Here is a 20,481-nt window from a genome sequence, read left to right on the forward strand (position 1 = left end):
GAACACTTGATGTATGTCTTGCCGTGGATATCTGTGGTGACAATGGGATACCACGTGCCACTTGATGTATGTTTTGGTGACCAACTTGCGGGTTCCGCCCATGAGCCTGTGCATAGGGGTTGGCACACATTTTCGTCATGATTCCCCGGTAGAAACTTCGGGGCACTCTTTGAGGTTCTATGTGTTGGTTGAATAGATGAATTGAGATTGTGTGATGCATATCGTATAATCATGCCCACGGATACTTGAGGTGACATTGGAGTATCTAGGTGACATTAGGGTTTTGGTTGATTTGTGTCTTAAGGTGTTATTCTAGTATGAACTCTAGGGCTGTTTGTGACACTTATAGGAATAGCCCAACGGATTGATTGGAAAGAATAACTTTGAGGTGGTTTCGTACCCTACCATAATCTCTTCGTTTGTTCTCTGCTATTAGTGACTTTGGAGTGACTCTTTGTTGCATGTTGAGGGATAGTTTTATGATACAATTATGTTAGTATTGTTGAGAGGACTTACACTAGCGAAAGTATGAACCCTAGGCCTTGTTTCAACGCATTGCAATACCGTTTACGCTCACTTTTATCATTAGTTACCTTGCTGTTTTTATAATTTCAGATTACAAATACCATTATCTACCATCCATATTGCACTTGTATCACCATCTCTTCGCCGAACTAGTGCACCTATACAATTTACGATTGTATTGGGTGTGTTGGGGACACAAGAGACTCTTTGTTATTTGGTTGCAGGGTTGCTTGAGAGAGATCATCTTCATCCTACGCCTCCTACGGATTGATAAACCTTAGGTCATCCACTTGAGGGAAATTTGCTACTGTCCTACAAACCTCTGCACTTGGAGGCCCAACAACGTCTACATGAAGAAGGTTGTGTAGTAGACATCATTTAGCACTATGCATTTTTGAACTTTTTGGTAACTTGTTGCCAAAGGGGAGAAAAATGTATAGATCATAGGCTTCGAGATAGAGTGTTGTTCTTTTTATCTCTCTTGCTATTTTGGTTGAACTTATTTATTGAGTGCTTGTGTGAGATACTTTATGTCCTTGTGAGATACTTGTTGATCATGTGGTTGATCATATGCTACATTAATGTTTGGTTGAATGATGCTATCCTTTACATTCCTTATATGATCATTCACTTGCTTGGTGATGAGTGCATGCTTTTAATCTCTATCATTTTGAGTGCTCCACCAAGATGTATGTGACATGGAAGAGTAACTCATGATCCTAATCGATTGTGCATTTGCATTAAAAAAAGCAAATTTTAAATAATGCACAAATTTAGAGGGAGCTCTTTCTTATCATATACTTCTCAAAGCGACGATGTCTTTTCAACCTTAATTATCATTTGTCGAAGCTTTAATCCATATGTTGTCATCAATTACCAAAAAGGGGGAGATTGAAAGTGCAACTATCCCTGGGTGGTTTTGGTAATTCCTAACAACATATAGTTCATTGAGCTAATGCTATTTCAAGATAAACATTTCAGGAAAGCTCAATGATTGGCATGGCATGGATGAGAAAAGTGGACCCCTCAAAATGCGAAGGACAAAGAATTGGCTCAAAGCTCAAAGCTCAGGACTCTACATCTTTTCATATTAAGTGATCCAAGATCACATTGAGTCCATAGGAAAAGCCAATACTATTAAGAGGGGATGAGGTGTTGCCTAATGGCTTGCTTGCTGAAAGTGCTTAGTGATATGCTCCAAAACCCTCAACTACTTTCTCACATCCACATATGTCCCAAACCAAAATTCAAACTCGGCCCCACCGAAATTTTCTATCCGGCGCCACCGAGTTCAGTTGACATAGCCACTGCCAGAAACCCTAGTCTTTTCGGTCTCACCGATAGGGATCTCGGTCTCACCGAGATGGGATTGTAATCTCTCTGTTTCCCTTCGTAACATTTCGGTCAAACCGAGATGAGCGATCGGTCCCACCATATTGCAATGTAAACTCTCTGTTTCCCTTTCGTAACACTTCGGTCCAACCGAGATGATCGAATCGGTCCCACCGAGTTTGCCTGACCAACTCTCTGTTAGTCCATTACCAAAATCGGTCTCACCGAGTTTGTGTAATCGGTCTCACCGAGATTACGTTATGCCCTAACCCTAACGAAATCGGTCCCACCGAGTTGACATGTCAGTGCCACTGAGAATCCTAACGTTCACATTTTGAACTAAATTGGTTTTGACCGAGTGTCATGATTTGGTCCCACCGAGTTTGGTGATTTGTGTGTAACGGTTAGATTTTGTGTGGAGGCTATTTATACCCCTCCACCCACTCTTCATTTAAGGAGAGAGCCATTAGAACATGCCTACACTTCCAACATACATTTTCTGAGAGAGAACCACCTACACCTGTGTTGAGGTCAAGATATTCCACTCCAACCACATAAATCTTGATGTCTAGCCTTCCCCAAGTTGCTTTCCACTCAAATCATCTTTTCACCAAATCCAAATCCTATGAGAGAGAGTTGAGTGTTGGGGAGACTACCATTTGAAGCACAAGAGCAAGGAGTTCATCATCAACACACCATTTGTTACCTCTTGGAGAGTGGTGTCTCCTAGATTGGTTAGGTGTCACTTGGGAGCCTCCGTCAAGATTGTGGAGTTGAACCAAGGAGTTTGTAAGGGCAAGGAGATCGCCTACTTCGTGAAGATCTACCCTAGTGAGGCAAGTCCTTCGTGGGCGACGACCATGGTGGGATAGACAAGGTTGCTTCTTCGTGGACCCTTCATGGGTGGAGCCCTCCGTGGACTCGTGCAACCGCTACCCTTCGTGGGTTGAAGTCTCCATCAACGTGGATGTATGACAGCACCACCTATCGGAACCCCGCCAAAAATCTTCGTGTGTCCAATTGCGTTTGCACACTCCAAATCCTCCCTTTACCTTCATATGCAATTGTTTTACTTTCCGCTGCTATACTCTTAGAATTGCATGTGTAGGTTGATTGCTTGACTTGTGCTAAGTTGCTGAAATCTGCCAAGAATTAAAATTGGAAAAGGCTAGATTTTTATTTGGTCAAGTAGTCTAATCACCCCCTCTAGACATACTTTCGATCCTACACCTATATATACCCATATACCCTGAAAACATCCAGGAGCACCACAAAACCCTATTTCCACCGCCGCAACCTTCTATACCCATGAGATCCCATCTTGGGGCCTTTTCCGGCGCTCCGCCGGAGGCGGAATCGATCACGGAGGGCTTGTACATCAACACCATAGCCTCTCCGATGATGTGTGAGTAGTTTACCGCAGACCTTCGGGTCCATAGTTATTAGCTAGATAGCTTCTTCTCTCTCTTTGGATATCAATACAAAGTTCTCCTTGATTCTCTTGGAGATCTATTCGATGTAATTCTTTTTGTGATGTGTTTGTCGAGATCCGATGAATTGTGGGTTTATGATCAAGATTATCTATGAATAATATTTGATTCTTCTCTAAATTCTTTTATGTATGAATTAATATCTTTGCAAGTCTCTTCGAATTATCCGTTTGGTTTGGCCTACTAGATTGATCTTTCTTGCAATGGGAGAAGTGTTTAGCTTTGGGTTGAATCTTGTGGTGTCCTTTCCCAGTGACAACAGGGGCAGCAAGGCACATATTGTATTGTTGCCATCGAGGATAAAAAGATGGGGTTTATATCATATTGCTTGAGTTTATCCCTCTACATCATGTCATCTTGCCTAATGTGTTACTCTGTTCTTATGAACTTAATACTCTAGATGCATGCTGGATAGCGGTCGATGTGTGGATGCAGAATCGTTTCGGTCTACTTGTCGCGGACGTGATGCCTATATACATCATCATGCCTAGATATTCTCATAACTATGCGCTTTTCTATCAATTGCTCGACAGTAATTTGTTCACCCATCGTAGAATTTGCTATCTTGAGAGAAGCCACTAGTGAAACCTATGGCCCCCGGGTCTATCTTCCATCATATTATTTTCCTATCAATTTTCTATTTCTATAATTGTTTATTTTGCAATCTTCATTTTCCAATCTGTACAATAAAAATATCAAAAATATTTATCTTATTATCTCTATCAGATCTTACTTTCGTAAGTGACCGTGAAGGGACCTTTATCGCGTTGTTGCGAGGTTCTTGTTTGTTTGTGCAGGTACTAGGGACTTGCGTGTTACCTCCTACTGGATTGATACCTTGGTTCTAAAAAACTGAGGGAAATACGTACGCTACTTTGCTGCATCACCCTTTTCTATTCAAGGAAAAACCAACGCATGCTCAAGAGGTAGCAAGTAGGATTTCTGGCACCGTTGTCGGGGAGGTTGCACCAAGTCAAGTCAAGATTTGATCTCCCGTCAACAAGCCATTTCTGGTGCCGTTGCCGGGGAGATCTACACACAAGTCAAGACATACCAAGTACCCATCACAAACTCTTATCCCTCGCATTACATTATTTGCCATTTGCCTCTCATTTTTCTCTCCCCCACTTCACCCTTGCCGTTTATTCGCCCTCTTTTCCATTCGCCTCTTTTTGCTTGCTTCTTGTGTGCTTATGTGTTGGATTGTTTGTCACGATGGCTCAAGACAATACTAAATTGTGTGATTTTTCCAATACCAACAACAATGATTTTCTTAGCACTCCGATTGATCCTCTTACCGATGCCGAATTTTGGGAAATTAATACTGCTTTGCTGAACCTTGTTATGAAAAATCCGTTTTTTGGCCTTCCTAGTGAAGATGCCACTACCCATCTAAACAGCTTTGTTGATTTGTGTGATATGCAAAAGAAGAAAGATGTGGATAATGATATTGTTAAATTGAAGCTATTTCCATTTTCGCTTAGAGATCGTGCTAAAACTTGATTTTCATCTTTGCCTAAAAATAGTATTGATTCATGGAATAAGTGCAAAGATGCTTTTATCTCTAAGTATTTTCCTCCCACTAAGATCATCTCTCTTAGAAATGATATTATGAATTTTAAGCAACTTGATCATGAGCATGTTGCACAAGCTTGGGAGAGGATGAAATTAATGATACGTAATTGCCCTACTCATGGATGATCATACAAATTTTTTATGCTGGATTGAATTTAGCTTCTAGAAATCTTTTAAATTCGGCTGCGGAAGGCACTTTTATGGAAATCACATTAGGAGAAGCTACTAAACTCCTAGATAATTGTGACGCCCCCGATTTGGCCGTACACTAATCATACACGCAAATGTGTACGATCAAGATCAAGGACTCACGGGAAGATATCACAACACAACTCTAGACACAAATTAAAATAATACAAACTTTATATTACAAGCCAGGGGCCTCGAGGGCTCGAATACATAAGCTCGAATACACAAGAGTCAGCGGAAGCAATAATATCTGAGTACAGACATAAGTTAAACAAGTTTGCCTTAAGAAGGATAGCACAAAAGTAGCAATGATCGAAAAGGCAAGGCCTCCTGCCTGGGACCTCCTAACTACTCCTCAAAGTCGAACTCCATGTACAAACATCCTCGGGATCCTCTGGCTCCTGGACTCCATCATATGATCGCAGTAACCGGGAAAAGGGGAAAAAGTAGGAAAGAAGTTGTGAGTACTCATCCAAAGTACTCGCAAGCAAGGATCTACACTACATATGCATTGGTATCAATGAAGTGGGTAGTATCTATGGACTGAACTGCAGAATGCCAGAACAAGAGGGGGATAGCTAGTCCTATTGAAGACTACGATTCTGGCAGCCTCCATCTTGAAGCATATAGAAGAGAGTAGATGGTAAGTTCACCAAGTATCATCGTATAGCATAATCCTACCCGGAGATCCTTCCCTCGTTGCCTTGTGAAAGAGCGATCACCGGATTGTATCTGGCACTTGAAAGGGTGTGTTTTATTAAGTATCCGATCCTAGTTGTCATAAGGTCAAGGTACAACTCCGGGTTGTCCTTTTACCGAGGGACACGGCTATTCGAATAGATAAACTTCCCTGCAGGGGTGCACCACATTTTCCAACATGCCCGATCCCCTTTGGTCGGACACACTTGCCTGGGTCATGCCCGACCTCGGAAGATCAACACATACGTCGCAGCCCCACCTAGGCACAACAGAGAGGTCAGCACGCCGGTCTAAATCCTATGCGCGCAGGGGTCTGGGCCCATCGCCCATTGCACACCTACACGTTGCGTACGCGGCCGATGAGCAGACTTAGCAACCTCCATTACAAAGGAAGTTGCGTTACGCGGTCCAACCCGGCGCGCGCCACTCAGTCGCTGACATCACGAAGGCTTCGGCTGATACCACAACGTCGAGTGCCCATAACTGTTCCCGCGTAGTTGGTTAGTGCATATAGGCCAATTCCAGACTTAGATCAAATACCAAGATCTCATTAAGCGTGTCATTTTGGAGTAATCGCGAACGCCGACAAGGGCCAGGCCCACCTCTTTTCTAGGCGGTCTCAACCTGCCCTGTCGCTCCGCCACAAAATAACAGCCGGGGGCTGTCGGGAACCCAGGCCCACCACTACCGGGATGGAACCACTTGTCCTGTCAGCCCCCACACCGAAATCACTCGCGGGCACTCTACGAGCCGACCCGACTTTAGTCACCAAATATCACATATTATGTATATAAGTATATACTCGTGATCACCTCCCGAGTCACCACGACCCGATAGTATAGCATGGCAGACGGACAAGAATGTAGGCCCATTGATGGAATACTAGCATCCTATACTAAGCATTTAGGATTGCATGTAAAGGTAACAACAGTAGCAGCAAAGACAGACTATGCATCAGGATAGGATTATCGGAAAGCAGTAACATGGTACACTACTCTAATGCAAGCAGTAGAGAGAAGAATAGGCGATGTATGGTGATCAAGGGGTGGGGGGGTTTGCCTGGTTGCTCTGGCAAGAAGGAGGGGTCGTCGTCAATTTAGTCGATCACGGGGGTATCAACGTTGGTCTCGGGGTCTACCGAAAAGAAGTAACGGAGGGGCAACACAATAAATAACAAAGCAATCAAAGCATAACATGGCAATACGCGGTGCTAGAGATGACCAAACGCAATAGTAGGTGACACCGGCAAAGGGGAAAACATCTGGGAAAATATTCCCGGTGTTTTGCATTTTCGGACAGATGAAATGGAGGGGGACGGTTGCATGTTTGCTATACTAGGGACGTGTGGTGAACGAACGAACTGTTGCATACTCGGATTCATCTCGTCGTTCTGAGCAACTTTCATGTACAAAGTATTTCCATCCGAGTTACGAATTATTTTCTATTAATTTTCAAAGTTTTATTGATTTTTTGGAATTTTTTAACTAGTTAATTCAAACATTAAATATGTCAGATTACTTTTTATACCAACTAGCGATTAGCCTAAGTGTAAGACAATGGTGTCCAAGGGTCCTGTCAGCAGGCCAGTCAAACAGTTGACCAGTCAAACTTTGACTGGTCAACTAGGTCAACGGACCCACATGTCATGGTCTAAAATTTTAACAGATTTACTTGTTTAGTTTAATTTAGTAGTGATCCATTGTCATAGACTATTTACCTAATCAGATAAATAAAGCAATCCTAATTAGAGGGGATGCCACATGTCTTAGGGTAGCACCTGATTTAAGTAGTAGTACTGATTAGCCTAACTAGTAACAATATTAGCCCTAACTAATTCTTGGGCCGGCCACCCACACACACAGAACACACACGCCACGCACACCACACATCACACACTCAGCCATGGCCATGGGCATGGCCGATAGCAGCAGCAGGCATCACTAAGCGCATTAGCAATTGGCAACGTGCAGGAGCTATCAGCAGCAGAAGCGGCGCAGTACCACACAGATATAGTAGAGACAGTAGCGACAGTAGTCAATAGCAGCGGCATGTAGTAGCAGAAAGCAGTCATCTAAGAGCACAGCAGGCACGACAACAAGCAGCGCCGAGCGCGGCGTCGCATGCATGGACATCGCCGGCTAGCAACGGCGGACACGACCAGGATGCGGCCAGACGGCAGCAGCATGCGGGGAGCAGTGGCAGCGGATCAGCAATGGTAGCAGCATGCAGCAGCACTAGCAGAGCAAGCAGCGGCAGGGGAAGGCAGCAACATGTGATAGCAGAAGCAAGGCAGGCAACGGCGGGCGGGGGCGACGCAACTCGGCGAGGCCAGGGGCGAACGCGGGGAGTGGCGTTCGGAGGCGGGCGCGGCCCCGGGGTAGGCAGAGTGCAGCAGGTGATGTGACCAGCGCGTGGGAGCAGAGCTCCGGGCGCGGGTACCGGTGGAGGTGCTGCTGGACATCTCCGCACGGCTTGAGGTAGTCACGGTCTGCGGCATCGACGGTGGCAGAGGCAGACGTGATGACTTTGGTGTCGGGGCGAGGCGGGTCCATCGAGGGAGAGCGATGGGGAACGAGGGGCGCGAGGCATTTCCTAAACGGCGCTCTCTGCGCCCGATATAGTTCTTTGTGCAACGTGCAGGAGCTATCAGCAGCAGAAGCGGCGCAATACCACACTGATATAGTAGAGACAGTAGCGACAGTAGTCAATAGCAGCGGCATGTAGTAGCAGAAAGCAGTCATCTAAGAGCACAGCAGGCACGACAACAAGCAGCGCCGAGCGCGGCGTCGCATGCATGGACATCGCCGGCTAGCAACGGTGGACACGATCAGGATGCGGCCAGACGGCAGCAACGTGCGGGGAGCAGTGGCAGCGGATCAGCAATGGTAGCAGCATGCAGCAGCACTAGCAGAGCAAGCAGCGGCAGGGGAAGGCAGCAACATGCGATAGCAGAAGCAAGGCAGGCAACGGCGGGCGGGGGCGACGCAACTCGGCGAGGCCAGGGGCGAACGCGAGGAGTGGCGTTCAAAGGCGGGCGCGGCCCCGGGGTAGGCAGAGTGCAGCAGGTGATGTGACCAGCGCGTGGGAGTGGAGCTCCGGGCGCGGGTACCGGTGGAGGTGCTGCTGGACATCTCCGCACGGCTTGAGGTAGTCACGGTCCGGGGCATCGACGGTGGCAGAGGCAGACGCGATGACTTTGGTGTCGGGGCGAGGCGGGTCCATCGAGGGAGAGCGATGGGGAACGAGGGGCGCGAGGCATTTCCTAAACAGCGCTCTCTGCGCCCGATATAGTTCTTTGTGCAATCGGGCGCACACCCCTCCGTCCGCACTGGGCTGGCCCGTCTTACCTTTTTTTTTCTACTCTAAATTCTTTCAAAAAAAGGTGTGCGGGGGAGGATTCGAACCATTCACCCCACAGTCTCTTTACATGCGCAGTAACCATTGGGGACAACAAGCTTTGGTGATTGAGTGCATCTTTCACAGTTCTTCAAATAAAGAACGTGAACCTGTTTTCTTTTCTTTCTTTTTTTCGCCGGTTTTCTTCTGTTTGTTCTTTTTTCTATTTTGTGGACCTTTCGATTTCGCGAACATTGTTTTGTGAACCTTTTTTGAATTCGTTCAAAATCGATAAAAAATTTGCAAATCCGTTGAACATTTTCTCAAATTTGATGAACTTTTTTTTGTGAACCTTTTTTGAATTCGTGAACTTTTTTCAAAATCCATAAACTTTTTGCAAATCCGATGAACGTTTCTCAAATTTGATGAACTTTTTTGTGAACCTTTTTTGAATTCGTGAACTTTTTTTAAAATCCATAAACTTCTTGCAAATCTGATGAACTTTTTTTTGTGAACCTTTTGTGAATTCATGAACTTTTTCAAAATCAATGAACTTTTTTGCAAATCCGATGAACTATTTTCAAATTTTGTTGAACTTTTTCCGAAATTGATGAACACTTTTTAAAAAATGGACGAACATTTCTACAAATTTGATGAACTTTAAGTAAAATGATGAACTTTTTACAAATTTGATGAACATTTTTAAATTTGGTGAACTTTTTTTCAAGTTCAATGATCTTTTTTCAAGTTCAATAAGTGTTTTTAAAATAATTAGGAAATCCAATAAATAGCGCTAATATATTGGTTCTTATACACTTCGTGTTCATTTGTACTAACTAGCGGTTCCTTGTTGTAGTGGTTAGCGGAATGGTTCCTCCCTTGTAGTTTCAAGGCGTGAGTTCGAGTGACGGTACCGGTAGTTTTTTGCGTGTTTTATTCACGAGACATTTTTCCTTCTACAGCGTGTGGTGGGCTGGCCCATGAGGTGCGGCGTGCGAGCGCCAGCTTCCAGAACCGGCGCTTAAGGCGCCGGTTAGGAGCTCCCCGCGACGCGAGGGAGGGGATTAGGGTTTGAGAGGAGAGGCGTCGGGGGCTTATAGGCCTAGCGGGGCGCGAGATGGCTGCCACGCACGGCCTCGGACGGTGGATGGCCGCCACGGCCATCCCTGCCTCCTGTAGCGAGGTGGGAGGCAAGTGGGGTGGGCTGGGCTTGCCCTTTTTCTTAATGGGCCAAAGTGCCTAGTAGATTAGGTCCCCTTTTTCATTTTCTAATTTGGTTTTCTATTTATTTAGTTTTTTACATTTTACTTTTCACTCCATTTGACTTTTGTAAAATGCGGGACTTGCAAAATCAAATACTATGAAATATTTTGTACTGCCACAAAATGTTTCGAGGCTAGATGATTTCATTTGAATTTTACGTAAATACAAATGGATTAAATAGGCTCTTTTGGGCACTGTTCTAAATAGGTTAGGGGCAATTTAATACTCCAAATAATATTGGTTTTTCCAAGACAATTACTTAGTGATTATTTTCAAAATTATGAACACTTTAGTTTTGCCGTTTTGAAGAAATAATAATTTGACTTGTATTTGAATTTGAAATCTGAACTGTGGTTGAATGCAAGTGAGTATTAGCAACAGTACGAGTGATGACCTGGCACCATTAGCAGGGGATTACTGTAGCTTGACACTGTGGGTGTTACAAATCTCCTCCAGTACAAGAAATCTCGTCCCAAGATTTAGGAGCGTGAGTAAGGGGGACTAGGTTACGAAATTTTAATGGATCTTCTCGGTCTTGGTTGCTCTACTCGAACAGGTCGATCCATTACATTGACGTCTTCATTACTCTGGTTCCGATCATCATGATGAAGTCGGCATCCTTTCTTCAGGAACTCCATCGTACTTATGAATAGGTAACGGGGCAGCTCGACAACGACATAATGCTATAAGGGTAATAATCTGGGATTAACCCATGAACGAGCATATGAGTACCTCTCGAGTTGAACAAATAAAACACATCGAGGGTAAAGTACGAAGGTACAATAAGAAGTTTCAAGCAGCCAGGCAATCGTCCAATGCCTAGTCAGAAGGTGAAAGGGTCTCAGGGCAACGTGAATAAGTATTGCGTCTGATACCAGAATAGATCATTAGGAATGTGGCTCGCGAATTGCATACGAAGCCAAGCATGAGGATTAACTTTGGAAATAGGGTGTACAGGAGAGTCAGGTTTCAATCCTGTGAAACTGTGGGTTATGGGCCCACCATGTGGGTTAAAAGTAGGAAGGGCGATGACATCTTGCACGATCATGTAAGCAAGGCGTGTCAGAGGATAGTCTATCGGTTATGTCGGCAACAACATCGGTACCAAGGGCGAGGGATGAAGAGAACCATTTTCCTGCTCATTGAACGAGGCGGGCCAATAGGCAAAGTTCTCGTCCATCGGCGGTTACTGGAATCTCATCAACAGTAGAAACAGGGTATCACTGACAGAATTGTACACCGAGGTGTTTACATAAGCAGTGAATTATTACTGCTTAGATTATATAGATCACAAGAAAGGTCAAACAAACCAATGGAAAGGAAAATGTGATCATCAGGTTAAATAGAATAATGGAAAGGAAAATGTGTTTAAACACATATGTCAGGGGTATATCCTTCCCAAGGACAAGCAGAGCATGATACCCATGACAGGATATAACGTAGAAACACCTTTAAGAAAGGGGAGAGAAATTTTCATGACATTACCCATACAACGGTGTTTGGATAATTGATAAAGAATATTTAGCATGGCAATTCAAATGTTCTTATTGATGATCGGAGTACCACTGACATGGTTCGATATAGCATTGACATGGTCATCAGGTAAAGATCAGACTTAGGATACACAAATGATCCATCAGGAAAACTCATAGAATAAGTCTTACAATTTCCTCATGGAAGAATGGACAACCTTGCTAAAAAACAAAACTATAACAATAGGGCCTTCGGCCAGGTGTGCTAGGCAGGACATCACCTTACCGGGTCATATAAAGACCAATGTTATAACTCTTGGAAATATGTTCCAACCATCATATCTGACGGAGATTCAGATCTGATTGGTGTCAGGATACCTCAGACTCAGGATGCCTTAGAAGAAAAAGGTGTAACACAAATTGACGAGAAGACACTGTAAGATTCTCGGGAATGAACTATGGAAGCGAGTTTCGAAACAAAAGTTCATCATTAAACCAGGAGAGGATGAGGAGGTGGCTGATGGACTCAATGATAATTCATCGAGACTTCCAAAAAGATGGATTTCCACAATTGCGTGAACACGGAGATATCATTTGTCAGATCAAATGACTTAATGATGTATGCTGGAGGAAAACATACACAATTAAACATTGGTTGAAAGGTGCTCCCGAAATATGGGCTGGGTTGCACGACTAACGTCGGAATGGCGATTGAACAACCAACACACCAAATTGGAATTATTGTCCAATAACTCTGAAGCAATAGGATTGCTAGAGATATTAAATTCGCACAACAGAGTTCACTCAACAAGGGGACCAAGAAAAGGATGGTGGTCGCGAGAAGCATCACTGTATCACGAATTCTTAAGAGGTGGTGAAATTCTCACAACATTCTTGACATAAAGGAAGGTAACACTCCAAGGTAGAACATAAGATAATCTGGATAGCCAGGAACTCAAGGTACAGCCACAACACAAAAAAGTTTGTGTTGGAAAGAAGGCAAGGAAGTAGTCAATGAAAACAAAAAAACCAAGGGACAAGGATGCTATTTCACATGAAGAATTCAATAGATATCTCAGAATGTTGATGATGGTCATGACACATTTGTTGAGAGATTTCAAGATGTAATCGATCGGCGATGACATCAGGTCAAAGGAATGGTTAAGCGAACGGTTATTGAAACCAATGGTGCGACACAAACTCGAAACCAAGCTCGTTGTTCAAGGCGAAATGGTATGATGAGGAAGATCGACGTAAGCTTAGCTCATCGTCGAAAGTGATGCTCCGGGAATAAGGACCATGTATCATAGTTAAAATCATCACAATAATGATATAGCCAAATAGTGTAGGAATGACGTGATCGGCTACAAACTCGTAAGTAAAGAAGATTTATAATAGTTGTTGAACCGTAGTGCGGACTCGGTTCAGTTATCGGTGTCTTTGAGTGTTTAATAACTCAGAGCCCGTGAAAAATTGGATCAGTGAGAATGTAGTACTTGATGAAGAATTCATAAGAGGTTATGTAGTTCTTGATATTATCGAGGTACCAGAGGGTAATACTTGAAGGTAGGGCGGAATAGAGGTTAGACTAGTGTATTGATCTGCAGAAGACAAGTGCCTTTAACTTGACTGAGAATTGAAATCAAAGGAGAACAATATGGTCAAAACCACATTTGTAAATGATCAAACCACAGATACAAGATGAACTTATAACAAGGGGATACTTATTTTAAGAGAAGCTTCCATGATAAAGTATACACCGTGTCCATGGGCATGAACACAGGGTTCAAGGTCGACTCCCACTTGTTCAACGCATAACCTTTCATTCACTTCTCGTTTGGAAGAAGTTGTAGTATTGATATTTTATCTGGTAAAACACCAGAAGAGTATGACTCATGAAAACTCTCGGATTCCCACAGATTAAGGAAGGCACAGGTTCAACCCATCGGGGCATCTTAGGAACATATACCACAAACTTCAGTAGCAAATAACTCAAGCTCGGAAGTAGACCATGGTTGACAAGAGCAGTTGATACAACGTACAAAAGGCGTTATGTATTAGGGGGAGAACTCAAGGTTTGAGAATATGCTGGAACGGTCGGATAATAATCCACAAAAGGATCTGGAGGACCGCAAAGAATCGGATGTGAGTATCGATACTCAACCAGAAGAAGAAAGAATGCAAGGAGATCAGATTATAGAAACAACTGACTAATTCAATCAAGTGCAAAGGAATTATGATTTCCAAATCAAGAGAGCAGAAGCAAACGCTCTGATCAAGGATGGATAAGTTGAATAGGCTTAGGGGTACAATCGATGGCAATTTGATTAGTTGAGAACCAACTCATGTTTAAAATGACGTCTGAGCCGGAAGAATCAATTCTAGGATCTGGTTGAGGATTGCGAGCATTCACACTTATTGAGTCAATGGGCTCAAAATGATAGTGGCAAAAGATGCCAATAAGATTACTATACTTATGGGATTAACCATAATGCAAGCAAGCAAGAATTCCAAGAGCCATAAGCTCCCGAGGATTTTCGGAAGATCGAATGGTATTTCGAAGACCTTTGTGAAATACATGAATCAACTGGGATGAGCGGATACTCGTTAAGTGCGATAAATTATCCATAGGGGTATTCAGGTGGCAAAGAACCGCATGGCAGTAGGCACAAGGTATTCTCAGATCAAATAGAGAGAATTTCGGGGTATCTTGTAATAACAAGATCAACTGGGAATAAAAGTAAGAATGAAAAGTGTATGTATTTATCCATAGGGCTATTTCGATGGTAGGGAATTAAAAAGCAACGGGCACAAAGTCTCGAGAGAACATCGTAGAGTATGCTCGGAATCTTCTGGTGCAGCACACGGTCATCGGTAATAAGGTGCTCTCCGGATGAAAGTGAATCTTGATAACCCACGAGTATAGGGGATCGCAACAGTTTTCAATAAGTACGAGTGTCGAACCCAATGAGGAGCTAAAGGTAGAACAAATATTCCCTCAAGTTCTATCGATCACCCATACAACTCTACGCACGCTTGACGTTCGCTTTACCTAGAACAAGTATGAAACTAGAAGTACTTTGTAGGTGTTTTTGGATAGGTTTGCAAGATAATAAAGAGCACATAAATAAAAAGTAGGGGCTGTTTACATAAAGACAAAACTAAGTTAGTTTTAGTAAAGAGCTTTTTGTTATGAGAAAGTTATTTGTCCCTAGGCAATTGATAACTAGACCGGTAATCATTATTGCAATTTTATTTGAGGGAGAGGCATAAGCTAACATACTTTCTCTACTTCGATCATATGCACTTATGATTGGAACTCTAGCAAGAATGCGCAACTACTAAAGATCATTAAGGTAAAACCCAACCATAGCATTAAAGTATCAAGTCCTCTTTATCCCATACGCAACAACTCCCTTACTCGGGTTTGTGTTTCAGTCGCTCACGCAACCCACTATAAGCGAATCATGAATGTATTGCAACACACTACAGTGGGGATCTCGCACGCTTGCGCGACACGGAGAGCACCATAGGACACCACCAATAATAAAACATGCAACTCAAACCAATCTTGATCATCAAATAGCCAATAGGACAAAACAGATCTACTCAAACATCATAGGATAGCCATACATCATTGGGAAATAATATATAGTGTTGAGCACCATGTTTAAGTAGAGATTACAGCGGGTAAGAGAGAGGTTACACCGCTGCATAGAGGCAGGAAGAGTTGGTGATGATGGCGGTGAAGTTGTTGGTGAAGATTGCGGTGATGATGATGGCCCCCGGTGGCACTCCGGTGCCACCGGAAGCGAGGGGGAGAGAGCCCCCCTCCTTCTTATTCTTCCTTGACCTCCTCCCTAGATGGGAGAAGGGTTTCCCCTCTGTTCCATGTCCTCCATGGCACGGGAGGGGCGAGAGCCCCTCCAAGATTGGATCTGTCTCTCTATCTCTCTCTGTTTCCGCGTTCTCAGATTCTACCCTTTCACCGTTTCTTATATTCACGGAGATCCGTAACTCCGATTGGGCTGAAATTTTAACACGATCTCTAACCGGATATTAGCTTTCTTGCGGCGAAAGAAGGGCACCAACCGCCTTCCGGGGTGGCCACAAGGGTCAGGGGCGTGCCTGCCCCCCTGGGGCGCGCCCCCTGCCTCGTGGGCCCCTCGAGCATCGTCTCGCATGGATTTTTCTTCCCAAAAATCATATATATTCCAAAAAAATCTCTGTTAGTTTTTATTCCGTTTGGACTCCGTTTGATATGGATATTCTGCGAAACAAAAAACATGCAACAAACAGGAACTGGCACTGGGCACTGGATCAATATGTTAGTCCCAAAAATAGTATAAAAAGTTGCCAAAAGTATATGAAAGTTGTAGAATATTGGCATGGAACAATAAAAAATTATAGATACAACGGAGACGTATCAGCATCCCCAAGCTTAATTCCAGCTCCTCCTCGAGTAGGTACATGATAAAAAAGATAATTTTTGATGTGGAATGCTACCTAGCATAATCTTGATCACATATCTAATCGTGGCATGAAAATTAAGATACGAGTTATTCAAAGCAATAGTCTATGATTTGACATAAAAACAATAATACTTCAAGCCTACTAATAAAGCAATCATGTCTTTTCAAAATAACAAGGCCAAAGAAAGTTATCCCTACAAAATCATATAGTCTGGCTATGCTCCATCTTCACCACACAAAATATTCACATCATGCACAAACCCGATGACAATCCAAGCAATTGTTTCATACTTTTGACGTTCTCAAACCTTTTCAACTTTCACGCAATACATGAGCGTGAGCCATGGACATAGCACTATAGGTGGAATAGAATGGTGGTTCTGGAGAAGACAAAAAGGAGAAGATAGTCTCACATCAACTAGGCGTATGAACGGGCTATGGAGATGCCCATCAATAGATATCAATGCGAGTGAGTAGGGATTGCCATGCAACGGATGCACTAAGAGCTATAAGTGTATGAAAGCTCAGACTGAAAACTAAATGGGTGTGCATCCAACTTGCTTGCTCATGAAGACCTCGGGCGTTTGAGGAAGCCCATCATCGGAAAATACAAGCCAAGTTCTATAATGAAAATTCCCACTAGTATATGAAAGTGATAACTCAAGAGACTCTCTATATGAAGAACATGGTGCTACTTTGAAGCACAAGTGTGGTAAAAGGATAGTAACATTGCCCCTTCTCTCTTTTTCTGTCATTTTTTTATTATTTTATTTTATTTTTTTGGGCCTTCTCTTTTTTGGCCTTTCTCTTTTTTCTCTCTTTTTATTTTTTGGTCCGGAGTCTCATACCGACTTTTGGTGGAATCATAGTCTCCATCATCCTTTCCTCACTGGGGCAATGCTCTAATAGTGATGATCATCACACTTTTATTTACTTACAACTCAATATTACAACTCGATACTAGAACAAAGATATGACTCTATATGAATGCCTCTGGCGGTGTACCGGGATGTGCAATGATCTAGCGTAGCAATGACATCAAAAAATGGACAAGCCATGAAAACATCACGCTAGCTATCTTATGATCATGCAAAGCAATATGACAATGAATGCTCAAGTCATGTATATGATGATGATGGAAGTTGCATGGCAATATATCTCAGAATGGCTATGGAAATGCCATGATAGGTAGGTATGGTGGCTGTTTTGAGGAAGGTATATGGTGGGTTTATGGTACCGGCGAAAGTTGCACGGTACTAGAGAGGCTAGCAATGCTGGAAGGGTGAGAGTGCGTATAATCCATGGACTCAACATTAGTCATAAAGAACTCACATACTTATTGCAAAAATCTATTAGTCATCTAAACAAAGTACTACACGCATGCTCCTAGGGGGATAGATTGGTAGGAAAATACCATCGCTCGTCCCCGACCGCCACTCATAAGGAAGACAATCAATAAATACCTCATGCTCCGACTTCGTTACATAACGGTTCACCATACGTGCATGCTACGGGAATCACAAACCTCAACACAAGTATTTCTACTAATCCACAACTACCCACTAGCATGACTCTAATATCACCATCTTTATATCGCAAAACTATTGCAAGGAATCAGACATATCATATTCAGTGATCTACAAGTTTTATGTAGGATTTAATGACTAACCATGCGAATGACCAGTTCCTGTCATCTCTCTAAATAGATATAAGTGAAGCAAGAGAGTTTAATTCTTTCTACAAAAGATATGCCCACGCTCTAACAAATATAAGTGAAGCAAAAGAGCATTCTACAAATGGCGGGTGTCTATGTAAAGAGAAACAGGCAATCCAAACTTCAAATGATATAAGTGAAGCACATGAAGCATTCTATAAAGCCATACTCAAAAGATATAAGTGAAGTGCATAGAGAATTCTATAAATCAACCAAGGACTACCTCATACCAGCATGGTGCATAAAATAAAAATGAAAACTAAATGCAAAAGACGCTCCAAGATTGCACATATCGCATGAACGAAACGAATCCGAAAACATACCGATACTTGTTGAAGAAAGAGGGGATGCCTTTCGGGGCATCCCCAAGCTTAGACGCTTGAGTCTCCTTGAATATTTACTTGGGGTGCCTCGGGAATCCCCAAGATTGAGCTCTTTCCTCTCTTCCTTCTTCTCACATCGAGACCTTCTCGATCATCGAACACTTCATCCACACAAAACTTCAACAGAAAACTCGGTAAGATCTGTTAGTATAATAAAGCAAATCACTACTCTAAGTACTGTTGAAAACCAATTCATATTTTGTTTTTGCATTGTGTCTACTGTAATATAACTTTTTCAGGCTTAGTCCACTAATATAAATTCATAGTTTCATCAAAACAAGCAAACTATGCATCAAAAACAGAATCTGTCTAAAACAGAACAGTCTGTAATAATCTGAACATTCACCATACTTCTGATACTTGAAAAAATCTACCAAAATTAGGAAAAATAAAAAAATTGTATACAAAGACATTGCAAAAATAATCAGAACCATTTGACGTTCCAGCTAAAAATGTAAAATCGCACACTACAGCCAAAGTTTCTGTCCTGCATCGTACAAACCATCAAGCAAATGTAAACATCCTAAAGGCGAACTTTGGCACATTATTTTCATAATACAATGGAATTGTACAAGGGGATAAAATTTTTTTTGAAATTTTTTTGTAATCAAGATTCACAAAGTTGTCGTGAGCATGAACAAAGTTCAAGGAGCTCTCCCACTTCAACAATGCTTGTCTTTCTCACTTTCACTTTCCTTTTTGAAAAAGTTTTGGGTTCCCCTCTTTATTTTTGTTGTTTTTAAACTATATAAAAGCACTCAACAGAAATAAATGACTCTCTAAAACTTCCAGGTTGTCTCCATGGCAGCGCTTTCTTTAAAGCCATTAAGCTACGCATATAGTGCTCAAGTAGTGAATCCACCCGGATCCCAAGGTATATCAAAGCCAATTTTAATTAACAATGATTTTTAATTTAGTAGTGAGCACAAGGTAGCATAAATCAAGCAATGACGAAGTCTAACTCTCTTCCTATGCATCGGCATGTCATAAAAGAACAATTCATGCACACATAGTAAAGGCCAATGCATAGTATAAACAGTTTCTTGTAATTTTGTTGTACTGGAAACATAGAGAGGTGGAGATATAGTTCCTCTCTCATAATAATTGCAAGTAGGAGCAGCAAGCACATGCATATTATATCTATCAAAATCATCATGTGCAACGGTATAAGGCAACCCATCAGTATAATCCTTAATAAGGGCAAACTTCTACGATATAGTGTAGTTAGGAGAATTCAAAAAGATAATAGGACTATCATGTGTGGGTGCAATAGCAACAATTTCATGTTTAACATAAGGAACTATAGCAAGTTCATCTCCATAAGCATAATTCATATTGGCATCTTGGCCACAAGCATAGCAAGCATTATCAAAAAGGGATATTTCAAGAGAATCAACGGGATCATAACAAGCATCATAGCAATCATCCTTTGGTAAGCACGAAGGGAAATTAAACAATGTATGAGTTGAAGAGTTACTCTCATTAGAAGGTGGGCATGGGTAGCTAATCCGCTCTTCCTCCTTTTGTTCTTCACTCTCCTCCTCATCTTTTTCATCCAATGAGCTCACAGATTCATCAATTTCTTCTTCCATAGACTCCTGCAAAATATTAGTCTCTACTTGGACATCGGGGTAGTCCTCAATATATGGTTCAACATAGGCATTAGAAGCATAATTATCATAGCAATATTTAAGTATGTCAAAATTTTCAGATTTGTAAAGAGTAGCATCATACGTTTCAATCAAAGAAGCAATTTCATAAGCACCCTTAGCATACGCAGATACGATTCCATTATCACTAAACTCACATTGATAGGGAAGGTGTTTCTTAGGGTTTTCAGAACAACAAGTAATATCATATATTTCGCATAAATTCCAAGCATAGCATTGCAAACTATGAATTTGACCCAGTAAAATTTTCCCTTTTTCAGATATTCGGTGTCGCACATAACAAGCATGCTCATCTAAGGATTTGCCCTCAACTAAGCTAGTTGGGGTTTCAGCACGAGCACATAGGGATCGAAGATGATCC

Source organism: Triticum urartu, chromosome 6A, assembly GCF_056163025.1.
Source record: "Triticum urartu cultivar PI428250 chromosome 6A, HENAU_Tu73, whole genome shotgun sequence".
Lineage (NCBI taxonomy): Eukaryota > Viridiplantae > Streptophyta > Magnoliopsida > Poales > Poaceae > Triticum > Triticum urartu.